Source organism: Malus domestica, chromosome 16, assembly GCF_042453785.1.
Source record: "Malus domestica chromosome 16, GDT2T_hap1".
Classification (NCBI taxonomy): Eukaryota; Viridiplantae; Streptophyta; class Magnoliopsida; order Rosales; family Rosaceae; genus Malus; species Malus domestica.
The window spans coordinates 40,701,599-40,712,489 of NC_091676.1; the positions used below are offsets into that span (position 1 = coordinate 40,701,599).

General features: G+C 40.4%; 1 long non-coding RNA gene across 1 annotated transcript; it reads right to left on the reverse strand.

Moving 5' to 3' along the window:
- Positions 1 to 358: 358 nt before the first annotated feature.
- LOC139192672 (uncharacterized) lies at positions 359 to 861 on the reverse strand. The gene is made up of 3 exons (XR_011576923.1): positions 721 to 861; positions 540 to 613; positions 359 to 456 (listed from the first exon to the last, which is right to left on the reverse strand). It is a non-coding gene; the product is annotated as an uncharacterized lncRNA (long non-coding RNA).
- Positions 862 to 10,891: the final 10,030 nt, after the last annotated feature.

Consider the following 10,891-nt stretch of genomic DNA (forward strand, 5'->3'; position numbering starts at 1 on the left):
TTTCTGCAACCTCTGCTCTTCTCCAATGGAGCTGAATTTTGGACACCCTATAGTTTTTGAGCATATGAACAACTTTCAAGAAGGAACCATTTCTGTTTGAGCGACGAAAATTAAAGTGTTGAAGCTCCAAACATGACAGTCGGATTCTTGCAGATTTCGAAGCTGCTATGATGTTTCGAAGATCTGGAAATATTTAACCATTAGTTCATTCTGAATTTTTGATATGTTATGAAAGAGACGATGAGGCACAACTTCAATGAAGAAAGCATGCTGATCTGAACAATAGAAAATGGAGTTTCGAAGCTCACAATAAATCTGACGGGTTGACAGACAAATGATAAACAGTCACTCATCATACCTGGATTTCTGGAGTTATACTGCTCCGAGGGACCTCAAATTTGGATATGTTGTAGTTCACAAGTTAAGGAACAACTTCGATGAAGAAAGTATGTTGATCTGAACAAGAGAAAATGGAGTTTCGAAGCTCACAACAAGTCTGACAGGTTGACAGAAAAATGATGAACAGTCACTCATCATACCTGAATTTCTGGATTTGTACTGCTCCGATGGATCTCAAATTTGGATATGTTGTAGCTGACAAGGTGAGGAACAACTTCGATGAAGAAAGTATGTTGAGATGAACAAGAAAAAATGGAGTTTAGAAGCTCACAACAAGTCTGACGGGTTAACAGAAAATTGATGAACAGTTACTCATCATACCTGAATTTCTGGAGTTGTACTACTCCGATGGATCTCAAATTTGGAGATGTTGTAGTTCACAAGATAAGGAACAACTTTCATGAAGACGACTTTGCGATCTGAGCTATAGAGAATGGTGTTATCTTGCATCCACTCAGGCTGATTAGTGGAAACGAAAAGCAATTCCACCAAAGAAAAGATGAAAAAGAGAGAAAAGCTACTAATTGCACTTGATCTTGTCTAGTCAATAGCATGCAGCATCAAACACACAAAAGTTGGAAATATTTTTAGATAAGGCATATGCGAATGTGTGACATCGAAACAAGGATTCGTTACTTTGACAAATTAGTAACAAGCGAGACACCTCATTCGGCAACTCTCTTCGCCTGAAGACTTGGGGGACTCCCACCATATGCTACTGCACCTTAATACTCGGCAGTCTCACAACCACTCAGTGACTTGGATTTTTCAAGTCTCCAACCGAGAAGTTTTCCTCACTCGGGAAATTAAGGGAACACTACCTCAAACTACATGCTTCACTCACAAAGCTTCAACAATACAGGTTTCAACAAAAGCAAAAATTCAAAGAACTTTATGAAGAAGGCTTTGGTGTATTTAACACAATATATTGAAATGAAGCAAAGCTTATTTATTAATATTTTCGATAAGCCACAAATATGTACATATACATGAGTCAAAATAAACAAACAAAAGGGAGCCTTCACAAAGGTTGCTTAGGGGAAGTCTCAGCAGTCGGTAGAGCCCCAGAAACAGAAAGCACCGGAGGGTGGTTATCCGGAGCCTCAGTACTTGACAAAACCCCAGAAGGAGGAGGCATTGGAGGTTCATCATTTGAAGCTTCATTACCAGGTACAGCCCCAGAGGACGAAGGCAATAAATGCCTTTGGAACAAACCCACAAACCGCTGATGATCAAGTAAAACCTTACCATCAGATTCCTTCATCTGGTCAAGCTTCCTCTTCATGTTTGTAGCATAGTCATGGGCGAGCCGGTGCAACTGCTTATTCTCATGCTTGAGCCCTCTAATCTCCTGTTTGAGACTCATCACTTCAGCAGCCAATGATTCAACTTGGTGGGTTCTAGCAAATAGGCGTTGGGCCATATTAGACACAGAACCTACACACTGAACACTAAGAGCCAGAGAGTCCTTAACAACCAACTCATCAGACCGTTTGGAAAGTAGTCTGTTATCTTTGGGAGTGAGAAGGTTCCTGGCCACCACTGCAGCGGTCATATCATTCTTCATCACAGAATCCCCAACGGTAAGAGGACCAGTAGGGGATATGAAGGATGGGCGCCATATGTTGTCTGGAGAAGGCGTGGCTGTCTCTTCTCCAAGGTTCAGGTCAAAACGACGGTCGGAGGGTCCATACATTTTCAAATGTGTTGAAGAAGGAAGAGGTCAGACAAATCAAGATCTTAGAAGTGCAAGAAATGAGCTTCTACTGGTAGAGATTCAGGTGTGCTGTGGAACTTAATGCCAGCCTCTATAAAAATCTGCACTCGACGGAGCTTCAGAAATCGAAGAGGCGTTTGCTTTCTCAAAAGCTGGGCTGCTCAGAGACCACGAGGGCCGATCTCAGAAATCGAAGAGGCGTTTGCTTTCTCAAAAGCTGGGCTGCTCAGAGACCACGAGGGCCGATCTCAGAAATCGAAGAGGCGTTTGCTTTCTCAAAAGCTGGGCTGCTCAGAGACCACGAGGGCCGATCTCAGAAATCGAAGAAGCACCCGCTTTTTCAGCCTCGTCAGCACCTGTCACATGCACAATCAGCTTTGCGAAAATTACGGGCAATCTGTCGAAGATTTCTGGTGAAGTAAAAAGCACGTGAATCTTACTGTTCAATCACCGCTCTCCATATGCACCATCAACTCCTCGGGTACCACATATAACTTTGTCAAAGATCTCTGACAAAGTTTAGGCACGAGAATTTCGAAGTTCCAGCTACCCTACTATTACCCATAAGGGTAAAGGAACAGCACCACTGCTTGACAACTGGAAAGTCCCTATGTGTGTCGACCTCCGTGTTTTGCGGCAAGACAGGTTGGCAAGAACGTCCAACCTTTACTCACATTCGAGAAAAGACTCCCAACATAATTACTTTCTCAAAAACCGGAGTAGCACCGCTTTCCGAATCTCAAGAGTCAGATCCTCGACGGGATTGCTTGTTCGAAAACCGAAGAGGCACAACTCTCAGAACTTCGAGAGCCAGATTTCCTTAGATAAAGCTTGTCTGTAATCTTCACACGTAATATCAGCTTTCCAGATACCACATACCACTTTTTCAAAGTGCTCTGACAAAATTAAAACACGTGAAGCTGGCAAGAAGGGTAAAGGAATAGCATTACTACTTGTTATTGGGAAATCCCTATATACATTGACCTCCCTCCTCAACGGACAGGCAAACCTGCAAAAATGCTCAACCCTTTCTCGCATTCGAAAAGGCACCCTCAACATAACCTCTCGAAATACTCAGCTTTATTTCCCCCCGATAATACCTCAGCAAATAAGCCACACCAAGAACAAGAGTATCTCATATCATCAGGGTCGAAAGCAAGAGTATCCCATATCATGCTTTCTCCCTATCTTTGTCTTTGTCCTTGTCCACACCTGCAGGACAAGGAGAAAGAGAGCAGTCAGTCGGAACCTGAAATCAAACCTCCAATTTGGAACTGACTGCCTGGAGCCTTTGCCTGGTTGCTTACTTAGCATTGCTCTCGAGTACTCATCCTCAACTGCTGTCAAGGTCACGAATTCCACCGGCAAATACCTCATGACAGTTGATCAGATATTGGCTCTTTACACTGAAGCTGCCAAGCGTGGATGAGTCACTATGAAGGAATGTTCTGAAGGACCATTTAAATGCAAAGGTTGCACACCACTTCTGCCATGCAAAAGATTGAAGCAGAAGGTTCAACGGTGAGCTGAAACAGATCACTACAGCACGACACCTTTCCATACCACATTCATTATTCCGTCAACAGCAAAAGTATCCCATATCATCAAGGTCGAACGTACTCTAGATTTGATGGACTTGTTTTGACCCTCAAATTTTTGAGTCGGCCTTATACTCTGAAGGGCACCAGAAAACCCTCCAGCACAGTTCAAGAATAAGCCTGTGGAAAGTTACTTCTTCAAAAGCAAAAGTATCTCATATCATCTTTTATCCATTTGCTTCTCCTTATCCTGGCAGTTGAATGAGAGACAAGGAGAAGGAGAACAATCAACCGGAAGCCGAAGTCAAACCTCTGATACTGGGTTGCTTACTTGGAAGTTTGACTGCTTACCTTGTCTGTCACCTCTTTCGGCAGATCTCTTAGCTCGGCGACTTGGGGGACTCCTACTATAGGGTTTGTATCACACTTGACTAAGCCCGAAACTACAACTAAGCTTCAAGTGAAATTGATACATTACCTTGTGCGTCAACATCAGCTAAATACACCATTCCCGGATGGAGGAAAGGTACTTCCAAAGAAGGGCAGATGAAGATCAGACCACACTTCGGTACTTAGAAGTTTCGTGATTACTCAAGGGATTGGATCTTGCAAGTCCCCAACCGAGGAGTTTCCCTCACTCGGGAACTTAGGGGAGCACTGTTTGTACCATACTTGACCAATCCCGAAACTACCGAGCACCGGCCAACGCTATACTGTCAAGGACCCAGAAGAGTTCCCCTCCGACCAGGAGGCCAATCACTACTCGACACGTGTCAAGATTAGAAGCCAATCAGAGCGCAGCACGTGTCGACATCAAGAACCAATCATAACATGACACATGTCAATGTGACAAAGCTACAAGTTTTTCTATAAATAGGGGTCATTCCCCCACAATATTGGCTAATGCCATTTGTGTTAAATCATTCACAAGAACTCACTAAATTGAGAGCTTGATCCTTTGTACTTGTGTAAGCCCTTCACTACTAATAAGAACTCCTCTACTCCGTGGACGTAGCCAATCTGGGTGAACCACGTACATCCTGTGTTTGCTTCTCTGTCTCTATTCATTTACGTACTTATCCTCACTAGTGACCGAAGCAACCAAGCGAAGGTCATAAAACCTGACACTTTCTGTTGTACCAAAGTCTTCGCTGATTTTGTGCATCAACAGGCTCAAAAACTCACATAGGATGTATATGGTCACTAAATTCACATATGAAGTTTTAAGTCATACTTTAGTTTCACATTAACAAGGCTATGTGCATTTGGTTTTTCAAAGATGATCAAACATGTACAAAACTAACAAGAGAATTAGGAATTTCACAAAACACATGTTAACTAAGTTCTTGATGATCATGGTTCAAATTTGATCCAATTATATCATTGGGTCGGGAAACTAACAAAAATCTAATTCAAAACAATAAGGGAAACAAGACAATATTTTTGGATTTTTAAATTTTCCGATTTTTTAAATTTTTTTTTTTTTTTTTTTTTTTAAAGAAAACAAAACTAATTAAGAAAACAAAAAGCAACAACATGGAAACAAATGAAACTCGTTCGTAGTTGAAGGTACAAAAAAAAATTTCAATTTGGTCATTTTTATACTCTTTACCCCCAAACTTAAACTGGACATTGTCCCTAATGTCAGAAAACACTATAATGCAAATAAAAATAAAATAAATAAATAATAAGAAACAAAATAAAGCAATTGGACTGAAAACTTCCCTAGTTTGCAGTAAAACCAAGCGATGACCCCCCAAGCTAAAATTCTGCAATCAACTTCAAGGGTGGAAATAACCAAAAGTTCCTGCAAAGAAAAGAAATAATTCAGTTAAGTAACGCAAGAAAATGAAAAAAAAATTGCAAACGAAAAATTGAAAATCACGATAAAAGACAATGAATAGAACTAATAAGTGATCATTGGTCGTGCTTGTTGACTTTCCACAGCTTTCCTCTTGAACGGGGTGACACTTAGCTTTTTACTTGCAAGTGATGATTTGATGATATTGTACGGCGAAGCTTTGCTCTTTGGTGATGTTGCAGTTCCTTATTTGTTCTCCAAGCAGATGTGGCAGCTTCTCTAGTTCTTCATCTCAGACTCCTTCTGCTGGGATAATTGTGCAAGCTGCATTCTTCTCTGCTTGTTTCTTCTGCACGACGGGCAGGCACGAGGGAGAGGTGTTGGTCTGTTTCTTTCTTCAATCTTTCCAAGTGCCCACCTCTTGCTCTCTTTCTCCTTGTCCTTAGTTGAGGATGAATCAGCACGTTGTCTCCACATGCTTCGAGGTATCATCTTCACTTCCCTTATAAGTGAGAAACAAAGCGAAAGCATAAGATGATGAGTACTCGAGAGCAAGGGCTGGCTGGAGAAAGGACAGGGAGAAAGCATGATATGAGATACTCTTGCTTTCAACCTTCATGATATGAAATACTTTTGCTTTGGATGGGTTGTTTGCAGAGGTACCCCAAGGAATAAGGAATACAGAGTAACTCGAAAGGTTTCTTTGGGAATACATTCTCGGAGATGAAGAAGTGTTGAGAGGGTGTGCCTTTGCTGTGGAAGGCGAAGGTAAATACTTATAGGACTTTTCTTCACAACCGGAACTATTCTCTCACTCATTGTCGGCAGCCGGTGGATGGATGAATAGTACAAATTACGCGCTTTCTGACAAAGCTGCCTGTAATTTCCGCAAAGCTGCCAGTTGCATGTGACGAGTGATGACACGTCTGGACAAATTGATCTTTTGAAATCCGGGGTTCGGCTTGTGGTTTCTGAGTAAGCCCAACTTTTAAGAAATGAAACGCCTCTTTTGAGAAAAGAATCCGGCTTTTGAGAAAGGAGCCCCGACTCTTCGATTTGCGAGAGGACACCTCTCTGAGGAGCGCCTCTTTGATTTCTTCTTTTTATAGAGGCGTTAATTTTGTTCCACAACACACTTGAGCTCCCTCCTGTAAACACTCCTTTCTTGCACTTCCGAAATCTTAATCTGTCCGATCTCTTCTTTCTCAACACCTTCAGAAAATGTCTGGCCCTTCCGATCGTCGTTTTGACTTGAACATTGGTGAAGAGGCAGCTCCGCCTTCACCAGACAACATATGGCGCCCATCCTTCATATCCCCTACCGGTCCTCTTACCGTTGGGGATTCGGTGATGAAAAATGACATGACCGCTGCGGTGGTGGCCCGGAACCTTGTCACCCCCAGAGATAACAGACTGCTCGCTAGACGGTCTGATGAATTGGCGGTTAAGGAGTCTCTGGCTCTTAGCGTGCAGTGTGCGGGTTCTGTGTCCAACATGGCCCAACGCCTATTTGCTCGAACCCGTCACGTTGAATCGTTGGTGGCTGAAATACAGAGTCTCAAAGAGGAGATTAAAGGACTCAAGCATGAAAATAAACAATTGCACAAGCTTGCACACAATTATGCCACAAACATGAAAAGGAAAATTGACCAGCTGCAGGAAAATGATGGTCAGATTTTACTTGATCACCGAAGGTTTGTGGGTTTGTTCCAACCGCATCTGCCTTCGTCTTCTGGGGCGGCACCGCGTAGCGAAGCTCCAACTGATCAATCTCCGATACCTCCTCCTTCCGTGGCCCCGCCGACTACTGAAGCACCACCTGACCAATGAATGCTATTAGTTTACACATCATTGTAAAATATTTTTACTTTTATGTTTTTTTTTTTTTTTTTTTTTTTTTTTTAGGTGTGTTTTGTTTTGTTTTTTTTTTTTTTTTTTTTAAATCAATGTAAAATATGTAAATCAATGTAAAAAGACTTTGTTTAACCTTCCCCCACACTTAAACTAAATAACACAAACTCACAGAAATCAACCAAATAACACAACTAACTGAACAAAACAAAATGAAAGCAGTAAAGATAAGGGTGTAAGAATGCAAATCTGATTTGGTTAGTGATTCCAAAGTCTCCCTTCGTTGAATGCTTGGGTTGCCTCCCAAGAAGCGCTTGATTTAACGTCTTTAGCCGGACGAATCTTTCCTTTAAACTCCACTCGGCTCCAAAGCATGGAATTTATCTTTTAATGGGAGGTGATACTTGAAATGATTCGGCAATGGTTTAAATTCAAGAGTGGGTGCCTGAATCATCAAAATCAGAAACATGTTAGTATAAATTAAAATTGAAATTGGAGAAGATGGCTTACTTTCTTTTTCCGACACAAACTCAATGACAAACACCACATCTTTGAACATTTCCGGGACTTTGAACTTGGCCAGGTTTACTATGATGGTTGTGGCTTGTCCCGTGTCATCAAACTCAACTGCTTTGGGCTTGATTGTCTCATGCACAGCCTCTTGGATGTATTCTTGATATGCTTCAACCACTTCATTTTCTTGAATCCCTTTTCTTGGTGTGCAAGGTTCTTTGAACGTTTCAATACCATCGGGAACTTGTTTTGGTGCACCAAGAATTGGGATATCACTTTGCACCTTTGGAAGAGCTTCCACAATGTCTTTTTCACTCTCTTTGATATTTGGAATAAAAAACCTGCAAGGACAAAGGACATTCGGTGGAATAATGTTAGAATGAAGTGAATTTAGAACTTCCTCACCTGAGTTGGATGACATAGGGATTTGAGGAGCTTGCAGCAAGAATTCTTCTAAACTGCCCAGGTCGTCCTCCTCCTCTTCTGCTTGCAGCAGCAATTCATCCATGTTCGGGCTGTGTTTGGATGGTTCTGGGACAGCTTCATCCTTCATGTCACCTTCCAAAGTGATGGCTTCATCGATTTCACTTTCTGCCTTTGAATTTGCAATGTTTGAGTTGGAAAGTTCACTTTGATCTCGAATCTGTGCCATGAATTCCACAATCTGCCCAACTTGCATATCCAATTCATCCACTCTTTTGACTCGGTCTTGCATCTCCTGGTTTTGATTTTCTACTCCCTGATTCAAAGAGGTGAGTAACTTATTAAGTGTATCATTATTCAAGGACGTACCTGAATTGAATTGGGCTGATTGTTGTGGTGGCTGTGACGGTTCATATGGCCACTGATAGAACTTTTCCGATGGTGGCAATTGTTCTTCTTTTTGTGAACCCTACGCCACAGAAATTAGTCCTTCAAGAATTTCATTATAATTCACGGGCATACTTTGATTTGATTGGAATTGTTGTGGGGGATGTTGTGGTGGCTGCATAGGTCTTGAATAGAACTCGTCTTGCTGCCAATATCCACCTTGTTGAAATTGTTGAGGTTCATCCCACATATAATCTGAATTACCTCTCCAATCTGAATTGCAAGCGTTGGAAAACATGTTGCCCCTTGATTGGTTATGGCCTTGATATCCCCAAACATCTTCATTTGCAGAAAATTGAGGACTTTGATATCCTTGCCCATAGGGCACATCAAGTGTAGGGACACTTGGCATTGTGGTCCGTTCGGCATTATGAGTCAATTGAGCAGTGAGTTGTGCCAATTGAGCTTGAATGGTCGCAAGTGCCATGTCTTGCTCCATTTGTACTTAAAATCAAAGAAAGAAAAATAAATCAAATATCAAAAGTAAAATACACAAACACCAATATAAACATAAACAAAAACAAAAATAAAGGGATTAGCAAAGTTGCTAATCCCCGGCAACGGCGCCAAAATTTGATGCGTAAAATATAAGCAGACAAATTAAACCCTCTTTTTGACAATTGTAGTATAGATGTAAGTAGGGTATCGTTCTAGGCCGGGGATTAGGAGGGATTGCTAATCTATTCTAAATTAATTTAAAAATATTAAACAAGACTCAAGGACACAAAATTAGGCTAAAAACTCTAATAACTCGAAACACACTTAGGATGACTCAAAATAATGAAAACAATCAAATTAGACACTAGGAACTGAAATGGACGGAAATTGAATTAAAAGACTAACAACAATGAAAACTAACTAAATAATATAATTTAATAATGGGGGGGTTTGGTTTTGACGAGAAGTAAATTAAACTTAAATAAATTACAGAATTGACAAAAGCATGAAATTAAGGTGAAAGGATAGGTGACGGACTAGCTAGAGGGTTCTTCTCCACACATGACACATATGCAACCTAAATTGATTTTCAGTTGTTCTTTCAATAAATTGTAAATCTCAATACTTCAGATTAACCGTGAACAGCACTTTTTTAATCTTCAAGTTTTCCTTAAGTTATTGAATTGGACGGAAAAACGCATACAACAATTCAAAACATTCTTCAAAAGTCCCCTACGTGAAAAGCACAATAGAGATACAATCAAAGATCATTAAACTTTGTGAAAACTATAAGCATTGACGAGGCATTCGTAACTATGATTTGCATGAAACTTATGCCAAGAATTTACTTAACGTGATTGTGACTAGCAACCTGCACTACTTGTGAATATAAGTTCATAACGATTAGGTGAAATTCACTTATATTCTAGCATCAAATTCATGCATGTAAATTAAGTATGCATTCTTAATCGACATACAAAAATAAGTTATCAATCAAGCAGTTAAGCAAATTAAATCATAACTCAGAAATCACAACTGAAGGTAATAAATTCATATTACAAATATATACATGGCTTTGAATTAACCTTTAGCCAAAATAAAATTAGTTACACATTATTCTCAAATTAAACCAAAAGTTAAACATGAGTTTAGGAAAATAGAACCGAAATAAGAGAGTGCAGAGGTTTCCTCTTTCCCTTGCCAAGCAGTGGCGTGAGCTCTCTATTTTTCTTCTTCTTGTTTTTCTGCTCTCCGTTTGCTCTCTGCTCTCTGTCCTCCTCTGTCGCTGCACAGCAGCTCCCTGTTTCTCTCCGTGCCGAGGCTCTCCTCTGCCTCTCTGTTTCCCCTCTCTTATTTTCTGCCGTTCTTTTTGTTCCACTACCTTCCCTTTACAGTCTGCCATAAAACATGAATCATGATGATGTTTCAAACATCATCATGATTTATCATTATTATTTCTTTTATTAATTTTATTTAAAAGCTGATCTACACAGACAGTTTTGACGAATTTATTACATAAAATTTCACTTGTTCTATTTTTATTTTCTTTGCATAACAAATCCTATAAACACAAAAATACGTAAATAGCTCAAAAATATAAGGAACTAACCAAGAAAAGACGAGTGAATTCGAAGTAAAAATATATATAAATATGATCCGATCACCCTTCTGCAATGAGGTGTCTTCCTCCATTTTTCCTGCTTCGGGTCGCAGCTGCTGGGTTGAGAGAAGTCTCATGTTGATCAATGTTTTGATGATTAGCTT